Below are 21,350 nucleotides of genomic sequence, written 5' to 3' on the forward strand. Positions count from 1 at the left end.
AAAAGAAACTGTGAAGGTGTATTTTAAAATAGAATGTAGAAAATTACAGTTATTTGGAAATATGTTAACAAATTTTCTGGAGTGTCTACAACTAGTGAGTATCCACTGTTTTTTCCAGGAAAGAAATAATATGTAGTAACTGTTAAGCTGTTTTTCTTCCTTCCCACTTGTGCCATTTGATTCCCAAGGAACATTCTGTTTACGTCAGAGAAAGTAAAGAGTGCTGGGGACACTGGATAATGACCTCATTTAGATGACCAACATGAGGATATCAGTGTTTCTAAGTAGTCTATGGTAGTCAGGACCATGAAAAATTTACTTCATAGAATTGGTAAGGGCAGAGTTGAATTCATGTATTGAATGAATATCTCATCTGATTACTTCTTCAGCAATGGCAGTAGTGATGAGTTGCTTCCCTTTCAAGGTAATTTCTTCTTCTAGTGAAGATTCTTCAGCCTCTGCTGTCTCACTGTCTCTTCACAAGCAGGCAACAGGCAATAGGTTGTCCTGTAGCCAGGGCATCACTATCAGCTGGTAATCTTCACTGGAGGCTGAAATCAACAAGTGGAAGACAAATAGTGGAATATTTTATTCCAAAGAAGGAGACAGCAGTGATTGATTCTAGTGGTACAATAAACCTTGAAATCTGTTGTTAATGACTACACTACAGTACTTTTTGAGGAATAGAGTTAATCAAAGAGAGCTTGTAAAGTTCTTTGCTTTCAAACAGTACAGAATAAAAAAAAATTTTCTTTCACTAGTGCTATTTTACTTTTTATTGTGTAATGCCTGCATGTCTACTTAGTCACTTCCATGCTGAGCTATTGAAAGTATTTTTACTTTATTTATGAACACAGAGTTTCTTAAAGGTCTCTATTGATTAACGATCTTAATTTTCTCACAGACTTGCATTTTACCAAATTGAAAAAAGAAACTACAACATGTTAGTCAAAATAGTCTTAAGTCCCAGGCGACAGTGTCATTAGAACACAATCTAAATTATATTTGGTTATTCTATAGCAAAAGAAGCAGAAGCTCAAAAAAGAAATACAGACTGAAGTAAAAAAAAATGGATCTCACTAAATTTTTTGAGAGTAGGGATAAATACAGTTCACTTGTTCAGCCATGTCTTAATGTTCCTTTTTATAAGATACTCAAATGCAATAGTTATGTTCACTCAAACAGAACTCACATAGACAGATCTGAACTTTTCTTGAAGGGGAGATGATTGATGATGTCTGCCACTACATGAAGGATGGATAAGTCACTGTGAATGTTGTTTTATTGACAGTGCTTGAACCTTGACTGATCTCAGAGGAAAAACAATGGATATATAATGTCACTTCATCACAAAAGGAACTTTCAAGACACTTCATAAGTGATTTGTAACAATGTTTTATCACATGAATTTTGGATATTACTTAACTATTATTAATTTATTGTATTCAAATGCAGATAACTTTAATTAAACATTAATTAACCATTCATGTTGATTGCTTAGAAAATTAAAGTCTTTTGAGAACAAACATGATATATATGTTTTTCCATACTGAATTTTGATGTGTGCTTTGCAACAGTGACCACTACCAGGACTCAATTGCTTTTTACGTTGAAGTCCTTTGATACAATTCTTACAATATGAAACATGTATTAAAGTGAAAATTACTTCATCTTAGATGAATATATCACTTCACCAGTGGTACAAATGTTGCTGCAATCAAAAAAAGAAAGAAGACAATTGTTTTTTAAGGCAACCATGCTGATTTTTCAGTATTAATTTAGCTTCTAGTCTGGACCAAAAAGAACTGATTAGACAGCTTCTTTTTAGCTAAGATCTTGTCTGTACAAAATTAATTAGCATATCGTGAAGCATCTGACAAAGTCATACCTTAAGTTCATGCCCTCCACTCAAATTAAGTTTCATTTGAATCAAATCCTAAGCTGTTTCAATGTCTCTTATAACCTTTCCAAGGTCTGTTTGATTTTTTTTTTGATCCATGCAGTGGACTCTATCTGTCAGAAGCTCATCTATGACCAAACCCGCTGGCTGTGAACCAGAAGATGGTGTATTTGATTGACTGGTAGAGGAAGCAACCTTCTCAATGTTCGTCAGCTATATCATCTCACTCACCATCCAACTGCATGTACAAACACTGGATGTGCAAGGCCAGATAATGCTCCATATGCTAACATAATATCTTGCACTTCTGAACCAGTAAAATGCTATTCTTAACAGTCACTGCACTTAAAAGTTCATCCAAAGAGCAAATGTTTATTTAGTCATATTATTTTTTTAAATTTTAATGGTCAGGATTTTTACTTTAGTCAGCCAGAATTAATTTTGATGATGAAATGCTTAGCATTTGCCTTACTATGTAATTCTTTGCACCAATGGACATTGATCTCAATTTATTTCAGGTATCTAGTAGACTTTTTATTGAATAAGAAATTTGATTTCAATTTAAAATGATGTGTTTAGAAGACTTTAAAGTTTTGGTGCCACTAAAACATAATCTGCAGACGGAAATGCTTCAACTTACTTTAATTTACATTTGTTAAAAGCTGTAGATCTAGATCCCCACATCACTCCTCCCCATCTAATCTCTGGCATAGTTTTGGCTCATGACAATGAGTTCTATCCCAGAGGGTACCTAGAAAAGGTGTTATTATAGACCAAATATTATTCTTTAATAGGTAGCATGGATGACAAGACTTTTTTCTTCCTCTTTAGGAAGAATGGGGAGAGGGCAAACGAAGCATGGTTTTTGAAAACACGTGATTGGCTGATTTTAGTAATATAGATGTAACCTAAGGAGAAATTAGGACATTTAGGAGAAATTAGGACATTTCACATTGGTTAATGTGAAATGTCATTAAAGTGATTTTGACCATGACACAAGATAGTGACAGGTTTTAGAGTGTGTGAGAATGATTTTGGGTTTTTTGGTTTGCTTTATGCTTGTTTTTTCTTGGTTTTTTTTCTCCTTGTCAGACCTATAAATTCAAACTGAGATTAGAAAATTGGTCTATTTTGTCTCTTTTTTCCTGGACTCTCATCTGTAATAAGGATTTTTGAACCACAATCAAATGTGATATCAACAAAAATAACACCTACATGAAATGGAGGGAAATCCAACATTCTCTATTGCTGAATTAGTACTTGAGTGTTAGTTGTTGTGAAAGCCTACTTTAGACATAAAAGTAGTCATGATTTACCCACAGAATAACTGATATGTTAAATAACAAACTCCAAACTGACAACCACTTTTCTGACTATAACCACAGTTTGAGCAGTCCATTCCAACACTTCTGACAAAAAAATCACCTAGCAGATTGACTTTAATAAGGCAAGAACATTCATTTTATTCTGAAAATATTACTTGCAGTGCCACCTGCATTCATATTAAAGTGGCATCAAAATTCTACCTCTGATACCTTTTCATTGTATTTCACAATACATAAAATATCTCGGAGGCAGCAATGATCCTGTCAGATTCTCAGACATCAGTGTAGGTCACCAAAAAAATCAACATGGTTATTAATACCCTTATGAAAAAGACACAATTTTTACCCTTGCACTTTTCTATCCCAACCGAAGTCCCTGGATTGTGCTCATACCTGAGACTGAAGCAGGTGAGCAGCTACTCTGGGTGACCCAGAAAGCATCATGAGCAAGACATCAGGTGGCTAACTAACTTACAGAACTTTTAGTTTATGATGTCTTTCCTGTTTATTATGTGCCAGGGGATAACACCTGACACAGACCATTTTCCCTGATATAAATGATCTTACAGTGACACAGTTTTGACATCCTTAATATACTAACCCAGATTTACAGCAAAGAGAATGGAAGAAGTGCAGAACCATATATAATTCGAGGCAGGGTGCACGATGCTTGTGACAGTTGGATTGTTCCACAGAAAATTCCTGTACCTGAGCAACAGCCAGGAGCACAGTTTCTCCACTGTGCCCTACATTCGGTGCAACCTATTTCTTCAGCTTGAATATGCACTGAGGGTTAGAAGAGTGCTGTTTAAAATTAATCATATACTGAGAAGTTTTCCATGCTCTCAGCTTTCTAAAACACTGCAGGTTGTAAAGAAAATAATTCTGTCTTATAAGTGGTTTTCTACCTTGATACATACAGAGTGTTAGAACGTTCACCTGAAAAACAGGTGCTTTTTTAAAGTGGCTTGCTGAGTGAGTACTGATACACAGCATTGAAAGGGTACATTTTTGAAATGCCAGGCCCAATATCTGATAGAAGTTTATAATGCTGATCTTAACTGAAAATCTTTCAAGTCATGATTTATAAATTTGTCCTTTTTTGTCCCAAGTGCAAGAAAGATTTTTAAATCCAAACTTTGCATTTAGGATTTATTAGCATATTTCAAAAATGTAGAGTCAAAAAAGTATTTTAGTGAATTATAGAGCAGGATTTTAACTAGGAATTAAATTGAAAAAAAAGTCTAAATCAAATTCCTCTGTGGATTTCAGCACAAGGTTTTTTTTAAGCCTAGAGAAAATATATTATTCAGCCTTTTAGAAGTGTCCATGTGAGAACACAAACAAAAAAAAAAAATCAGAAAGATATTGCAAAAATCTATGATATCCATTTCCCCTTTATCTGGCCTACTTCTGGCATTATTTTTCTTTATCTTTTCAAATATTTTACATGAGAACAACTTAGCACTTCAAACACCGGCAAGGTCTGAATCAGAGTGTTTAAGGGCAGTCTTTTAAAAATTATATTTTAAAGGCATTCACATCATAACCAGTTTTGCTGCTCAGCAACCTAGGAAAGTAAAATAACCCAAAAAGGATTAAAAATTCAAATTCTGCTTCAATATGGCATGCCTTTCTATTCTAATTAAATAATCAAGTTAAGTAGTAAGAATGAGCTATCTTAATTACAACTTTTGTTTTATGTTACTTCAGGAATACAAGGATGTTACACTTCTGTTATTCTATCTGATACCTTGACAAAGCTCTGATGAAACTATGTTTCTCTAAGCAGATTATACAGCAACTCAAATAGCACATTAGGAATTCATATTTTCTAAATGCATGTAGACAAACTCCCACATATACAGGAAAGCATCATAAAGCCATGTCCTACTTAAAGCTCCCTCTACTTTAATATATTTGCATAGGGCTATATAATTATGCAGTTTTTAAAACTCAGTAATATCAAAATGAATTTATGAATATATATTTTCTCATTGTTGTAGTCAATGACTTAACTATTTAAAGATAAAACAGTTGTCCTTCTCTATCCTTCTGAATACCAGTATTTTAAGAGCTTGTTCTCTTGACTGTAGGACTATATCTGATATAGAGTAACACCTGGAACATTAAAAAGGAGATGTTTAAATACTTCAGGATTTATTTGTTCTTATGACTTCCAATCTATCTTGTCCTTTGATTTTGTCTCTCTACAAAGTTTTCTGAATTTCTATGAGTAGAATGTTAGCATCTATGTATCTCAAATTCTAAGTTATAATGCCACAGAATTGTAGACTGGTTTATATAGCAAGGGACTTTCAAAAATAATCTAGTCCAAACTCCATGCCATGGAGAGGAGCAAATTTCAACAGATTACATTGCTTAAGGCCTTGTTCAACATGATTTTGGACACTTCCAGGGATAAGGCATCCACATCTTCTCTGAATAACCTGTTTCAGTGTCTCCCAAAAGTCATTCTAAAAAATTTCATCCTTCCATGCAATATAATTTTTTTCCATTTTAACCCACCTGTAGCTACAGGCCCTGGTAAAAATGCTCTATATATTACTTATGACTTAAATATAAGTATTGAAAGGCTGCAGCAAGGTCTCCCTTCTCTTTTCCTGCATGAATAACTGCAGGTATCTGAACCTGTCTATAGGAGAGGTGCTTCAGCCCTCTGATGATTTTTTTTTTGTTGCGCCTCTGGATTTGTTCTTACACATTTATGTCTTTCCTGTGCTGAGGATCCCCTCAGAGCAGGAAAGAGTATTGCAGGTGGGGTTTCATAAGAGCAGCATAAAGAAGAAGAATCACCTCTCTTGACCTGCTGGCTATACTTTTTTTGATGTAGCCCAGCATATGATTCCAAGGCTGCATGCATACATTGCTTGATCACATCCAATTTTTTCATCCACAAGGATGGTGGACATCAAGTCCTTCTCATCTGGATTGATTCCACTCCAATTCCTTGTTCCAGTCTGTGCTGATGTTGGAGATTGACATGACCCAGGTGCAGGACCTTGCATTGGTCTTATTGATATTCATGAGATCCATACAGTCCCACTCCTCAAGCCTATTAAGCTCCACCTAGATGGTGTCCCTTCCCTCTAATATACCAGCTGTACCATTCATCTTGGTCTTATCCAAAATCTTGATGAGAGTGCATTCAATCACATTGGTCTGTGCCATCAACGAAGATGTAAAATAGCTTTGGTGTTCATATGGACTCTTGAGGGACATCACTGATTACTGGTTTCCACTAGAGCATTGAGCCATTGACCGTAACTCTTTGAATGCGACCATCCAGTCAGCTCTTATCCATCTAACAGTATATCCATCAAACTCATAATCTCTCCAATTTAGCATCCAGAATATGATGGGAGACCATGCCAAAGGTCTTAAAAAGTGACCAGGTAAGTAACATCAGTTGATCTTTCATTCTCCACTGATGCAGTCACATCATCATAAGAAGGCCACCAGACTACCCTGGCAGCACAACTCCAGATTTGCCTTTGGTGAAGCTGTGTTATTTTCTCTACTCACTTCTCTGTCTTCCATATGCTTCAATGTGGCTTCCATGAGGGTCTGAATCAGAAGAGGCAGTTATTTGTGAGATTCTAGAATTAGAGAAGTCTTGGTAGGGAAGGACACAAATAAAGTAATGGTAATTTGTTCTGGTAAATTGTTAAGGTGGATGGTGATTATAGACAAATCTGGCCATTTAACTAGTGTGTTGGTTTAAAATCGAGATAGAAAATTAAACCCACTTAAGCTGCTCCTTTTCCCCTCCCCAGCCCTTCCAATGATGGAGGAACACTAGGAGACATTATAAGTTGGAATGAATCACAATTCACTGAAAAATCCTAATAACCTCAACAATATTAATAAAAGAGTATACAAAAGAGAGTTTTACTCACAAAAGGATATTCACTACCAAACAAACAAAAATACTTCTTAAAGACAATATCCATCATGGTTTCCCAGCAAAGGCAAAATGGCCACTGGCCCTGTGCTATGGCTGCATGGTATTCAGGAAAGCTAAAATAATATATCAGGGAGGCTCTTGTGGCTTAACTTCCTTCTCCCCCAGCCTGAAAACAACAGAAAGCCGGGACAAAACATACCAGGAAATCTAGTTCATCCAAATGAGGAGCTGTGCTGCTGAAATGGAGACTCTGTGCAGCTCAGGCCCCACTGCGGGGGCTCTCTCCCCAGGGATGGCAGCACTGTGGCAAGAGCAATGGTGGTCCCAATCCCACACTCTCTCCAGAGCAAGCCCAGCAAACCAAAAAAAAAAAAGAAAAGAAAAGGAAAAAGAACAGCAAACTTGTGATTTCTGGCCTTGGATTTTGAACCTCAAGTAGCACCGACGTAGGCAGTATCGAATACATAGTGCTAAAAGCTCCACCTCCTTGTCTCTGTACCCAGGAAAACTAGCAAAAAACAATGAATTTAATTTACTCATGTAATAGTAGCCAGAGAGACAATTAAGACAGAATTCCCTTCCAATATGCACATATAGCATCCCTGAATATTGAAAGCAGACAATGTGTGGCCGGGTTTATGTCACAGAGAAAGGGTGGCTAAATCGTTAGCCAAGAAAATTTCTTTAGATTTACTTTAGTTCCATAGGAATACTGGAATGGTTGTCAATTGATTTGTATGAATAGCAATACAACCACTGAAAGCCAGCATGGATTTGTAGGAACTCCAATAAACATCTAACAAATCTTTTGAATAAAGGAAAACCAGGAAATATAGAATTTATCTGACAAAGCCCAGATGATTCTAGGCTGATTACCCAGTCAATAATGAACTAAGAACTTGGAGGGCAATATGTCCAGTTCTGTATGTCAAACTTCAAAAAGATAAAGATGGTGCTGATTTGTTTTTCAAAGTACAGGAGAGAGAATGATCATAGGTTTATAATATACAGCCAATGAAAAGAAAATTAACAAATTATGTCTCTTTAGTTTACAGATGGACACAGAAGGAAAGAAAAAATATGAGATGACTATGTAAACATGTAAAAAGTACTGCCATAAGCAAAGATAAACAGAACAAAGAACAAGAAGTTTAATTTAAAGTCAGGGATACTTATCTAATTTTTGAAAATCTTTCCAGTAAGAAGAGCAGTGGATTATTAAAGTGGGTTGCCTGAGGAAAGGTTCTCATCATTTATGAAGAGGCTGCATAAACTTCTGTCCTGTAACACATAGATATGCAAGTCATATCCAGAAGCAGAAGACCAAAGTGGGTGATCTGATGTGAGCCCTAGTACTCCATGTTTCTGTTTCCCTATTACTTAATGATGAACTGTTCTGATAAAATGATGTATTAAATTAGATATATTCCAATCCAGATTGAATTAGTCATGTATATCTATAGAATGCTTTCAGTAGTGACACAGAGAGCTATTAAGCAAAATAAGCTACAGCATGTGTCAAGCTGAACTGAATCTCCTCTATCCAGCACTAATCTGATTTAAAAGTCTGTTGTCTGCATTTTTGTCTCCCCCATCTCCTTTTATTCTATGAATTAAACTTTCAGGGTAGGAAAACATTCTTGATTAAATTTCTATGAGGGAAATTTTGATATAGACTGATCCCTGCTTCCTTTCTTAAAAATTTTACATTGTAAATTTCTTACCTATTTCTGTCTACAGGTTAATATAATCACATTCTGCTGTTTGAGTTTTGAAAAACATTTTTGTTGTACACTTTTCTGAAGGAAAAATTGCATAGAAGAGGAAAGAAAATATCCTACTTATACCAAATGTCTATAAAATAGTATTCATCTTTAAAGATCTCTGAATTATTCAATAAATAATGGCTCTACTCTTGAAATTATTAATGCATTCCTTAAATCTTTTACTTTGTGTTCAATAAGGCTAATCACATCTGTAATGTTAAAACTATGTAAAGTTTCACTGAAAGTTGCTTAATATTCCTTATTTACATACCACTATTTCAGTGGAGAGTTTGGATTTCCTACCACTGTAAGATTTCTTACCAGACATCTTTAAGTCTATTTGGACAACAAAAGGTAGACTTACTTGTGCAGCACAGACATCTCACCTTTTTTTTTTTTCCCCCAGCATTTTCTTCCCTTTTTTGAAGTTTCCCACATCATTTAACAGATGGAGTGCCAATATTTAAGACCATAATATGATTATGACACTGTAAAGGTTTAAAAGGCACATACTCATTCTTGAAAATGGTCAAAGGAAAAAAAAATTAAAGAGTCTGCATGAGGTAAGACATTTCCATGATCAAAGGCATTAAGTGTTAGACTTCTGCCCTGAATTACGTGTAAAGAAAAAGATTTTTCATATGGTTTTCATATCTGATAGTTAAAAAAAAAATCAAGGTCTTTAAATCTGACAAATCTGTTTTTGAATGTTTGGCAAGTAACAACAATTATTTCTAATTTGTGAAAATAAATAAAATTTAACCATGTTTTTGATCAAAACTTGTTATAATTTTATAGGTAAATGCCAGAATCTGCAGTCACCATGTGACTGTAAATTAAACGATAGCTGCAATATTGTTTTACTTTAAAAACTGCTTACTTTTTCTGCTCTGATTCTTTCATATATATTCTACCACTTCCAAATTAGAGACATTGACTCTTCCTTCCCTGGGGATGTCTTTAGCATATTTCCAAAGTGTCCCTTTACAATATGTATCTACTTGGAAGGTGATAAGAACCTATTATTTTCGTCCAAACCAAATGCTTCTACTTAAGTTGCACTATTAGGAAAAAAAACCCACCTTACACCTGCCACTGAGTTCTTTGATAGTGGAATGAGGAAGTGTAGAGCCATAATGGCTTGTAAAATTTTGGGTTGCCTAAAGACTTTTACTTTTTCAGCAACAACCTACAAAAAGTTTTCTTTTTTTCAAGGCAAAAGATGTTATTAAACCTCCAGAAAGTAAATAATATTATTTTCACTTTCTCTGTTCAAAAAAAGTTTAGCCATTAATAAGACATTCCTGAAACGGAAAGATCTTCAGAATGGAGAAGTCTTTAGATTTTAACTAATATGAGTTTCCCTTGAAGGAAAAGAAGTAAAAAAAGGTAGCTTTTTTAATGATTAAAAATATTCTGGATCAATAGCAGTATGCAGGTAAGATAATTACAATTTATATTTATTTACAATTTATTACATTTTTAATCACAATTTTAATATATGAACATATATCTATATATATTTATATTTAAATATATTTTTATTATAATTTAAATATATTATTATATTAAAATAGTCATAATTAAATATGTAAATTAATGTATCTCTTCAATTAACAAAGTAGGACAGTTCAGAAACTGGTATTGCATTTACATATAATTATTCTTAAGATTATATATTATTTTAGGAAACTCAAGATAACAAACATAAATTATATAGGATAGTCTAACAATATACATAAAACCAATTTAGTTTTATTTTTTCAACTCTAGTAATTATTGACTTGTACTGCAGAAAAACCCCAAACCAATGTACCTACTATTCATCATATTTTTTTAACAGGTATTCTAATTTTACTAGCAAAAGAGGTAACACTAGTCAGAGTTTTCACCTTGTAATTTCAGATACATTTTCTACTGCCATTCAAACTGAATTTTGACCATCACAGGCTTCTCAGTAGGAGTTGGGGGGAGTAAGGAGAAAGTAGTTAGATGACCTTACATTCAGTAGAGAACACAAGTTCATCAAGCTTTTCATGAAGCTTTTTTGCCAAACATTGCTACAGCTATCAACCACATAAACAGAACAAGACCATGGTGGAAGCAAGCCAGTGAATATCATATTCCCCACTCAAAGATAACACAATGTTATTACATTCAGAAACTTGTAAAGTAAAAGCCAGTCTCAAAATGCCCACTGAAGAGAAATGTGCCATTTAGCCAAAATGGATGTAGCCAGGCTTTTCAACAACAAAGTCCCTCTGATCCTTTCTGAAACAGCGATGTCTTTCTAATAACCCTGCTTTGAACTTTAAAAATCATGGACAGAGAAAATTCAGTTTGTCTCAAATTATTTCAGGATTCTCTTTTTTTATAATAGAAACAAATCAGAACCTGACATGGAAGTTCACTTCCAATACTGCAAATATAGTGTTTTATTTTTGTTCCTAAAAAGGACAGATATTCCTTCCTTATCTTATTGTTAGATTCTATAAATGCCTCAACTTTCCCACTGAAGAATATTTTTGTTATATTTATACTCTTTTTCTTGTGCATTTCATTACATTTTATTTTATTTTACATCTAGGAGGTACATATTTAGGTCTGCCATGATCCTAAAGGTCATTTAGTTTTTAGGAGCCAGAGGTGGCACTGTCTCATCTCTTGCTGGTGAATATTTCAACTGTTGCTGAATTTTGTTTCCTCTGTTCCAGAAGACAGGTAGCATATCCTTACCAAGCATTCTTGAAATAAAGTGAACACATTATTTAAAGCTTTGTTTTTCTACAGATACTAAATGCATAATTTTGGACATTACCTAGCTGCATAATAAAAATGCTTAATTTTAATGGCTACCTATCTGTAGGTATCATAAAGTCTATAGTAAAACACACAGAACCCATGACAGGTCTATGCTATCAGTAATTGCTACAAATGAATATGCTCTATTTTAGGGGTTAGGAATTTTATTAAACAGGGCTTAGATAAGCCTCAGCAAATTATTTATTGGGCAATAATCCTTAAAACGAATTTCCTTCTGCTGCTGGTTGACCAGTCATAGCTGTTTAAAAAACCATTCATAATAAAATGAGTACAAGCATAAATGCTGCATAAACATCAACCAAGCCATTTTAAATTAACATAATCATCTGTTTCGAATACTTAGTTTGATTCAGTGATTATAGCAGTCCTTTATAAGAAAAGGAAGCCAGCCAGTGTTACTTTGTTAGCTTTTATTTTGTATATGTACTTGTAGGTTTGTGGGAAAAATACTGAGATAATAATAAGGTCATGCAATGAACTTTCAAGTCAGAGATTTTAACGGGTGCATATTTTTACCCAAAATACATATATGTTAAACATATTATTGATGACTCTTCTTGAAAGGAGGACATTTTCTTGGCTTCTTAGAGTTAGCTTTTCTCAACTTTCACATCATCATTGCATACAGTTAATCCCTTCATTTACCTGATACAGAGCAGAGTACAACTGTATTAACTATTAGAAGACCCACTGAATTTACTGGTAGAAAATGTCAGATGATTAAATAATGTTCCTTTTTGAATCCTGAATTTTAAACCATTTGGATGGATATTTTACACAGATAAATTTGTTTCAAGTTTAAATTTTCTATTGGAATGTTATGCTAAAATTACTTTGTGGATCTATTGCTGATGTTAACAGCTTTCTTTATTTTGCCCTTGAATTTTGGAACAGGGATTTGAATTTTCCAGTGGATTTTTCCCTTCAGAAATGCATGATGTTTTGTCTCTTAGTGTTTGTCACCATAAAATTCTCTAAAACTTAGTGCTTGCTCACATAGTCATCTTTTGTGCTAAGAAAATGAAGTAACTGACTTCCAGAAGAGAGTAAGGGTGAACATATATAAGAGAGGTTGATCTTGAGTTAAACATGGAATCAAATTCAGAGTTTAACTTTGCAGTTGTTTCTCAGTTCTTTGATTTTTTTTCAGTCATCACTGTGAGAAGACTAATTGGGGAAAACAGGAAGCTAGTATTCACCAATTTTTGCAAACAGGACAATTAAGAAATTGCAAAAGTGCATTTGATTTCAAAAACAAGCAACCAAACCACAAGAACCCACAAAACAAAACCAGCAAATATACAGACTTCTAATTCAACAAATTCTGAATGAAGCTGAAGCTACATGTTTTTTTCCTGAAAGATTAGCTTATGTTTTTTTCACAGAAAAGGTGCTCTGAAATGAAACAAAAACTTTTAAGAACCACACCGACTACATTAAACAGGTTCATTCAGTCTTCTACAGTATATAGGAGATATTAATTTTGTAATCATAAGATTACAAATTACAGATTATATTTCCTCTGGTGCTTTAGTTTTCCTTCAGACTTTCCACTACATATTTAACAAAGTTATTGGTCTGTAGATACTGAATAGAATTTAATGCATACAATTGTAATACAAAGAGGAGACAAAAAGACAGTTTAAAGACATATCTTTCAAACTGAATAAAAGCAAATGCTAATAAACTCTTCATACATTTAGGTAAAAAGAATTAGCATTGGCAGTATGAAATGAGAAAGATAATCTAGGTGCAATTCTGAAATAAAACTGAACAGTGTTGTCACAGGATACAAGCACTGTGACTAATGTGAAGAGGGAAAAAGAAAAGACTGATGATTACAGGTGAAGTAGAAGGAAAAGAATGCCATGTGCTCAAAATATATTAAATGGACAATATTCTGTCAGGATTTTGATAGAGAGGGCACTTGATTACTAAGGTTTCTGAGCTTGACAATATGAATGATTTGGGAACATTTTTTTGCAGAAACAATTATATATGTAAATGCACACAGGCATTTACAGGATTTTACCTATACAAGTGTTTTAAAAATGTCAAATTATATTGCTGTAACATAGCATATTTCTTTAAATTGACTGCTTTTTCAAATGAAATTAACACAGAGGCATTAATCATGAACCTAGACTTGAGGAAAATTTATTTGGAGGTACACAAAATTTACTTGTTCATCTTGAAACAAGTAGCTTATTAACAAGTAGAAATTTTTTATTAATGCATTCAATATTTAGACAAGATTCCAACAGGTTTTGTGACTTCATGTTGTAAAGAGGTTCCTCAAGGATCACTTTAGAGTTGATCATGTTTAATTATTTTGCCTAACAAAAGAGATAGGAGCATGTTGGTGGAACTTGCTAATGGCACAAAATTGCAAGGGATCAAAAAGTAGCATAATGTGGATAGCTGCAAGGAAAGAAGAAATGTGCTTTGTGAGAGTAAAAAACTTTGGCTTCTGTAGCTTAATAAACGGAGGCTGAAAAAGAATACCTGATTTTCTGTGATAATAGTGAATCAGGAAACTTTGATGGAAGAAGGCATGAGTTGAGATGGAGGAAGGTCAGAGCTTTCTCTTGTTATTGTTGGTTTATAAGATGTTGGAAATCTGAGACCAAAAATAGGAAATTATCAGATACTAACAGAGATTTTCCTTTCTACTGAAATTATGTTACAACCCTTCCCTGAGGTGGAATAACTGTTAATAAATACCTTGAGGCAGATTACAGTGAAATGACCGGTGTTGAAATATATGGATACATGGATATCTAGACATATAGATATTTGCATAAATATAGAAAGTTTATTTTAGAACAATTTGGATGCATTTTAAAGGACGTATACAGACATTTTGGTTATTATCTACAGAAATAGCAATATAAAAGTACAAAAACCTCAGTTAAGAAAGAGAAAGGGTAAGAGTAGATACCAGAAAGATAGCACCATCCATGAAACCTCATCAGTGATGAGACTCAATGGTTGCAGTTTCAGTGTCCATTTGTTGCTGTCTTGGTCCTTCTAGAAGAAAGCTCCTGAAACACAATGTTAATATGTGGTTCAAATTAAAGTGGGAATGCCCAGACACCTTCCCTGAAGGGAAGTTTTACACTGGTGGATGCTATGGATCATGCACAGTCTTCAGGTGGAAAACTACAGAAATTAGTCTGGGGTTGTTTCAAGGGTCTTTGATGGTTTATGACTTCTTCTAAGACATTATGGCTTTATGTTCTGCTTAGCTGAGCCAGTTAGGCCTTATAAAAAGGAATGATACTTTCAAACTTATGTAATACCCCGTTGGGGACAGGATAAAAAACATCATCCCACCTCACAGGATCTGCTTCTTATCAGCCTTTTCTCTTATCTGGCCCAAAAGAGAGCTTGTTGCTAACAAAGTTCAGTTTGTTGTGGTTATACTGTGGTGGTGTGTTCACATTCCCTGTTTTATGCAGATCAGGAGTTTTGCCACCACATACCCAAAAACCCTCCTCCTCCCCTTCAGTTCTGGAGTCAAACCTCACCTCAGCAAAATACCTTCTGCTTTTGAAACAGCAGATAATATGAGTCATTAACTGAAACATTTCAGTCTCTCACACACTATTCACCCCCAACACTCATGTCCTTTCCTGTTGTATTAAATAATGCATAACCCTGGCATTGTTCTTGTGATTTATGATACTGAAATTCAAAAGAGTTTCAAAGTACCTTTAGTTCTGTATCAAATCATAGGCCATGATCACCACATTTTTCAGGTTGGAAAAGACCTTTAAGATCATCAAGCCAAACCATTAACACAGCAGAGCCAAGTCCAGCACTAAACCATGTCCCCAAATATGACATCTATAGAGCTTTAAAATTCTTCCAGGGATGGTGACTCAACCAGTTCTCTGGGAAGCCTGCTCCAGTGTTTGACAACCCTTTCTATGATGAAAATTTCCTGATATCCAATCTAAACCTCTTTGGGTGCAGCTTGAGGCCATTTCCTCTCATCCTGTCACTTGAGGCATGTCAGAAGAGGCTGACCCTCACCTTGCCACAATAATTTTGGGCAGATGTAGACAGCAATAAATGTTCCCCTGGGCGTCCTTTTCTCCAGACTAAAGAATCCCATCTCATTCCTCATCAGACTTGTGCTCCAACATCTCTCCAGCTTCCTTGCCCTGAGGAGCCCAGATCCAGACACAACACTCCAGATGTGGCCTCACCAGGGCTGAGCAGAGCGGGAGCATCACCTCCCTTGACCAGCCAGCCACAATCTTTCCAGTGGATCCCAGGACACTATCTGTCCTTCTGGCCAAAAGGGCACACTGCTGGCTCATAGTCAGTTTGTCATGTCAGCCCCTAACCTTTACTGCTACTTGGGATTATACCTCCCTAGCTGCTGTATGTCTTTCAGTAGTTTGTTTGCATGCATTTATTTATTTTATTTTTTAAAGTAATTATATCCTTACATAAGTATAGTCTGAGAATATATTACTAAAAAAATCCCTGAAAAGCTGTAGAATTAGATGTCTAAATCTTATGGTTAATTAATAATTTATTTATTTACATGTATTAGCTGACATTTTAATAAGTCTCTTAAGATTTTATTTTGGAACATGCAGTACTTTTCACAATGAAAAAAATTACCAAAACAAGCAAGACAGGACCCTACCTCTAAAACTAGAAAAGGTTTTTGTAGCAAGCAAATCTGTCTCCCGTTTCTTTAATTCCACCATGAGTTTAGAATCATCCACAAGGAGGTCAACAGTGTTTTGCTAATGTAAGTTAGAGCACAAATAGCTAGCTTTTCTAGCTGTTAGTTGTATGTCTAGAGTGCAGAGTACTGAATAGTGTTTTGCTTCAGTCATATAGATTATCCATGAAGCACTCAGAAGTCCAGGAGCAGAGCATGATCTCTAGCAGAACCATCTCTAGCACAAAAAGTGAGAAAACTCCCACATATTGTTTTTATCCCATTTTCTTATTCTTAACAGGCTAGACTTCTTGGTAGAGCATGTTCCTCCCTTCTGACTTGATTTAGGCTCAAGGAAAGAAAACTTTAGTTTATTGTCTTTATAATAACATTTCAAGTTAAAAGGAGAACTGTTGCAGTAATGCAAAACTACAATATATTTTCCTAATTTAAAATAATAGTATGAAAAAAAACATTAATTTGTTTTAATGTTGACCTACTGTAATACCTATATGTATTTTATTTATGTTTACATTGATATTTATATATGACTTTTTTTTTAGCTTTTTGAAACCAAAGGTGATGGCATAAAAATATGTATCAAAAGAAAAAAAAAAGCTTTACTTTTTAAATTAATATTATAATTCTTCACTTACTAATGGCTATACAAGGTTTTATTCAGTTGTTTACATGGAAGCTTCAGAAATCTTTTAATCTGCCGCCCTGTTGATGCAAACTTGCCAAAAATCTCATGCTCCTTCTTGCAATGCAAGATGGAAAGATGGTGCAGACATCTGAGCTGGCTACAGAATAGCCACGTTCCTGTCATGACTGACCTGATCCATTAAGGATCCTCGAGAGACTGTGAAGAAGCTTATAGAAATGATTCAGAATTACAAATTAAGTCAGTAAAAGCTCATGACCATTCATAAGTATGATCCAAAATGTTTCCAGATCCGTATGTTTATGCCTAACTGCATATTCAATCCTGAACAAAAGGCCATCAGGAAAGTCAGAAAAGTAATACCAGAAGTACATTCAGTTAATAAAGTTCTAAAGTTATTCTCCTGTTGCCAGTAGAAGAAATTACTGTTTTTCATTGAATCAAGTAAAATCATGATTTGAAATTTTGTACAAAAATTACATGGGCATTAACTTATTACTCAATATTAAAAAAAACCATCAAATTTCAGAGTGTAGGGGAAATCCAGTAGGAAAACAGAACAAGTTTTTGTGGTGTGGAACTGGATAAATCCAAATTATTTAGAAGAAAAATTGACATTTCAATAGGATGAAAAATATAGAAGAGATCCCAAGATATTATAAATGTGAATAATTTATAGTAGCTGTATTCTGGAAATGTTTCAAACACTAATTGAAGATTGAGGGTGTATAAATATAGCTGAAGCCTTTCTTGACTGAGTTTTGGTTGCTATCACCCATAGGGAATATTTGATGAAACCATAAAGTCACATAATTTGAGTTTGTGATGCTTTATTAAATACATGTAATTCAGAGTCTGTGTAAGCTGCAACATTAAGAGTGGCAACTGGACTAAAAAAGAGAAAAAAAAAAACCAAAAAAATTTTGCCAGATCTGTCTTTGCACAAAACTACAGTGAACCATTACCATGATGCAGATTTCTTGAGAACTCCTCACGGCAGGGAGCTAGTTTCTGAAAGAAAAACAAAGTAGATAATGGAATCAAGATTATAGAGGAAGAACTGCGTTATATTGTTTTACAGTTATCCCCTTTAATTTTGGCTGTCTTTCCCCCCCACACCTAACTAACTAAATATTGACAGATTTAGCTTGTGACAAACTTCCCTACAGTGGCTGTTTTGGTTGGCAATACACCATTTTCTTTCTCAGGGAGAGGTTTCTCATCCATTTGAAGCAAGAATTTTAACAAGAAATTAAACTTGCCATAAAAGCTTCATTTGTATATTTCTGTTTGATTGCTAATACTGTACAAATCAGTAATATGTACAGAAATCTATCAAAACTTTACCACAGTTAGTGCACCTCTCTTCTGTTCACCAAAAGTTTTCCCTTTTAGTGATCATTTAAGCTTGTGCTCATTTGCCTGATGGTGAACAGATGCATTCCAGAGTCCTGAGAGAATTAGCTGATGTAGTTGCAAAGACACTCTCCATGATATTTGAAGTAATGGAATTCAGGTGAAGTCCCAGCTGACTTTAAAAAGGGAAACATTTTAAAGGGGTAGAAAAAAGAATCCTGGGAAATACCAACCTATCAGCATCATCTCTGTGCCTGGGAAGATCATGGAACTGGAAGCTATGATAAAGGCACATGGAGTACAGGGAGGTGCTTGGAGGCAGCCATCATGGTTTCACCAGGGGCAAGTTCTGTCTATCAACTTAGTGGCCACACAATGAAGTGACATCACTGGACAAGGGAATGGCTACAGATGTCATTTTCCTGGACTTTCCTAAAGCCTTTGACAGTCCCCCATAACATCCCCCTCTCTAAACTGGAAAAATATGGATTCAATGGATGGACTGAGAGATGGATGAGAAAGGAGTTGGATGTACTCTTTACATCCAGGGAGCAGTGGTCAATAGCTCAGAGTCCTGATGAAAGGAGTGAAAAGTGGTGTCCCTCAGAAGTCTGTATTGGGACCAATCCTATTTAATAACTTCATTTATGACATAGATTATTTGGAAATTTGCAGATGAGACCAGTCTGAGCAGTATGGTTGACACACCTGAAAAATCAGATGCCATCCAGAGAGAGCTGGAAAAGCTTGGAAAGTGGACCCGTGAGAATCTCATGAGATTTAACAAATCCAAGTGCAAGGTGCTGCACCTGGGTTAGGGCAATCCCTGGTATCAATACAAGCTGAGGGGTGAACTGATTGAGAGAAGGGCTTGGGAGTGCTGATGGATGAGAGCCACCAATGTGCACTCGCAGCCCAGAAAGCCAATTGTACCCTAGGCTATATCCAGAGCAGCGTGGGCAGCAGGGCAAGGGAGGGGATTCTGCCCCTCTGCTCTACTCTGGTGAGAGCCCACCCACAGTGCTGCCTCCAATTCTGTGGTTCCCAGCACTGGGGACAATTTGGAGCAAATTTGGAGGAGGCTACTGACATGATTAGAGGAATGGAGCATTTGTCCTATGAAAAAAGGCTAAGAGATCTGGGGTTCAGGCTGGAAAAGAGAAGGTTTTGTTGTGACCTAATTGCAGCCTTCCTGAAAGGACTCTACAAGAGAAAAGAAGGGGCATGTAGTGATAGGACAAGGGGGAATGGCTTTAAACAGAGAGTAGATTTAGTTTAGATATTAGGAAAAAAATCTTTACTGTAAGGATCATGAGAAACTGTAACAAGTTTCTTGAAGTTGTGAATGCCTCATTCCTGGGAATGTTCAAGGCCAGGTTGGAGAGAGCTTTGAGCAACTGGATCAGTGGAAGATGTCCCTGTCCTTGGCAGGGGCTTGGAACTAAATCATCTTAAATACCCTTCCAACCTTACCCATTCTATGATTCTATGATATGACTCCCTTTCCTGTGTCTTCAATGAGCAATTAACTGTCTATATACAAAGGAAAAATCCCACTAAATTGATGTCTTCACTATAAATGGTCCACACGCAGCCAAAAGAGCAAGAATACACTGTGGAAATTCAGGGTCAATGAGTGGAGAAGCTGTAGGGAAGAGCCCTCCCATTTAGCTATGATTTACAATAAAATCTATTCTATTTACCATATCAGAGGAAGTTAGACGGGCTTAGGAGTAGTTTTTTTGTTTTCTTTCCTGTACAAACCATCATTCTATGCTCACCAACGTACTAAAGAAAAGTATTAAAACCTGCTTGACTCCTTTGATGTGTTTTTTCAAATTCTTTCAAAAAGTCCAGGATGGCTTTGCAAATTCTACCAGTGCTATCCACATGCTCCTTAAAACTGGCAGGATTGTAGGTTTTTTCCTTTTTGTTTTTGTTGTTATTGTTGTTGAGGTTTTGTTGAATAGCATGTTTTCAACGAGATTAAGTATTAGGAAGCTCTACAGACAGTTTTTGGAAACTCTTGTTTCGAGGAAGGGGTTCTGTTCACTAGTGATCCATTATTGTGTCACTTATATTTTGCTTTTCTAGCTTATATTTCTCAGCAAGGTTGTGAATAGATTGTGAACAGGAATTCCCTATCATGTAGCAATTTTGGTATGCACATATATGTGCAGAAAAAAAACCCCAAATCAAATGTATATGCTATGGTTTCTTTCTATATGCATATAACAAGAGTTAAGGTAGAGGATTATGCACTTGTATGACACTGTTACCTATAATTACTTATCTGGTTCTCTGCCATGGTTTAACTGTCTTATAGGTTTAACATCCCAAAGGAGAATATTCCCCTGTGTAGCTTGATACCAAATTTGTATTTCCATAATGTTTTAATTGAAGTTACTGCTGGAGTATATGAGCTCTCCATTTTGCAATATAAAACAATACCAGAATGTGCCTGTTTTGAATACTTTGCATAAGAAAAAAAGGTGTGTACTCTGAGTTAATTTCCACAAGGTAAACAGAGTATGAAACATACTAATATGACCCTTTTGGTCAGTTTGAAAAATATAAGGTTTTCTTTAAAGTCCAATAACCTCAAGTACATCTCTAAACCTTTTAAAGGTCTCTTGAAGAATATAGGCATCAAGAAATTTAATTTATATTGCATGCTTAAAGTTGTGTGAAACAAATGCAATTGCAAACGCTTAAGTTGTTTTGCTTCTAGATTGTAAGATTAATTTTAGGACTTTTTATGTATTGAGGCAACTGGAGATGATAACAAGCAAAAATAGCAGTGGCTATCATTCACAGATTTGTACGCCCCAGCAAGACCAGATCAGAACTGAAATTGTGATAGCTGTGAGATCTTAGCAAAAAAATGGAGTTAGGAGCTTTTGG

At 35.2% G+C, this 21,350-nt stretch overlaps 1 long non-coding RNA gene across 2 annotated transcripts in view; it reads right to left on the bottom strand.

Annotated features, from left to right (window-relative positions):
• The window catches only part of LOC135293515 (uncharacterized), a 60,889-nt gene that overhangs the window by 13,090 nt on the left and 26,449 nt on the right, over window positions 1-21,350 (bottom strand). Inside the window, exons 3-5 of one of the 2 annotated variants that reach the window (XR_010355626.1) lie at window positions 7,353-8,434; window positions 6,043-6,813; window positions 382-551 (exon numbers count right to left, since the gene is read on the bottom strand). This is a non-coding gene — a long non-coding RNA (uncharacterized LOC135293515). The remainder of the gene's footprint in view (window positions 1-381; window positions 552-6,042; window positions 6,814-7,352; window positions 8,435-21,350) is intronic. The other variant, XR_010355625.1, reaches the window with a different exon arrangement.

Source organism: Passer domesticus, chromosome 2, assembly GCF_036417665.1.
Source record: "Passer domesticus isolate bPasDom1 chromosome 2, bPasDom1.hap1, whole genome shotgun sequence".
In the NCBI taxonomy this organism is placed as follows: Eukaryota; Metazoa; Chordata; class Aves; order Passeriformes; family Passeridae; genus Passer; species Passer domesticus.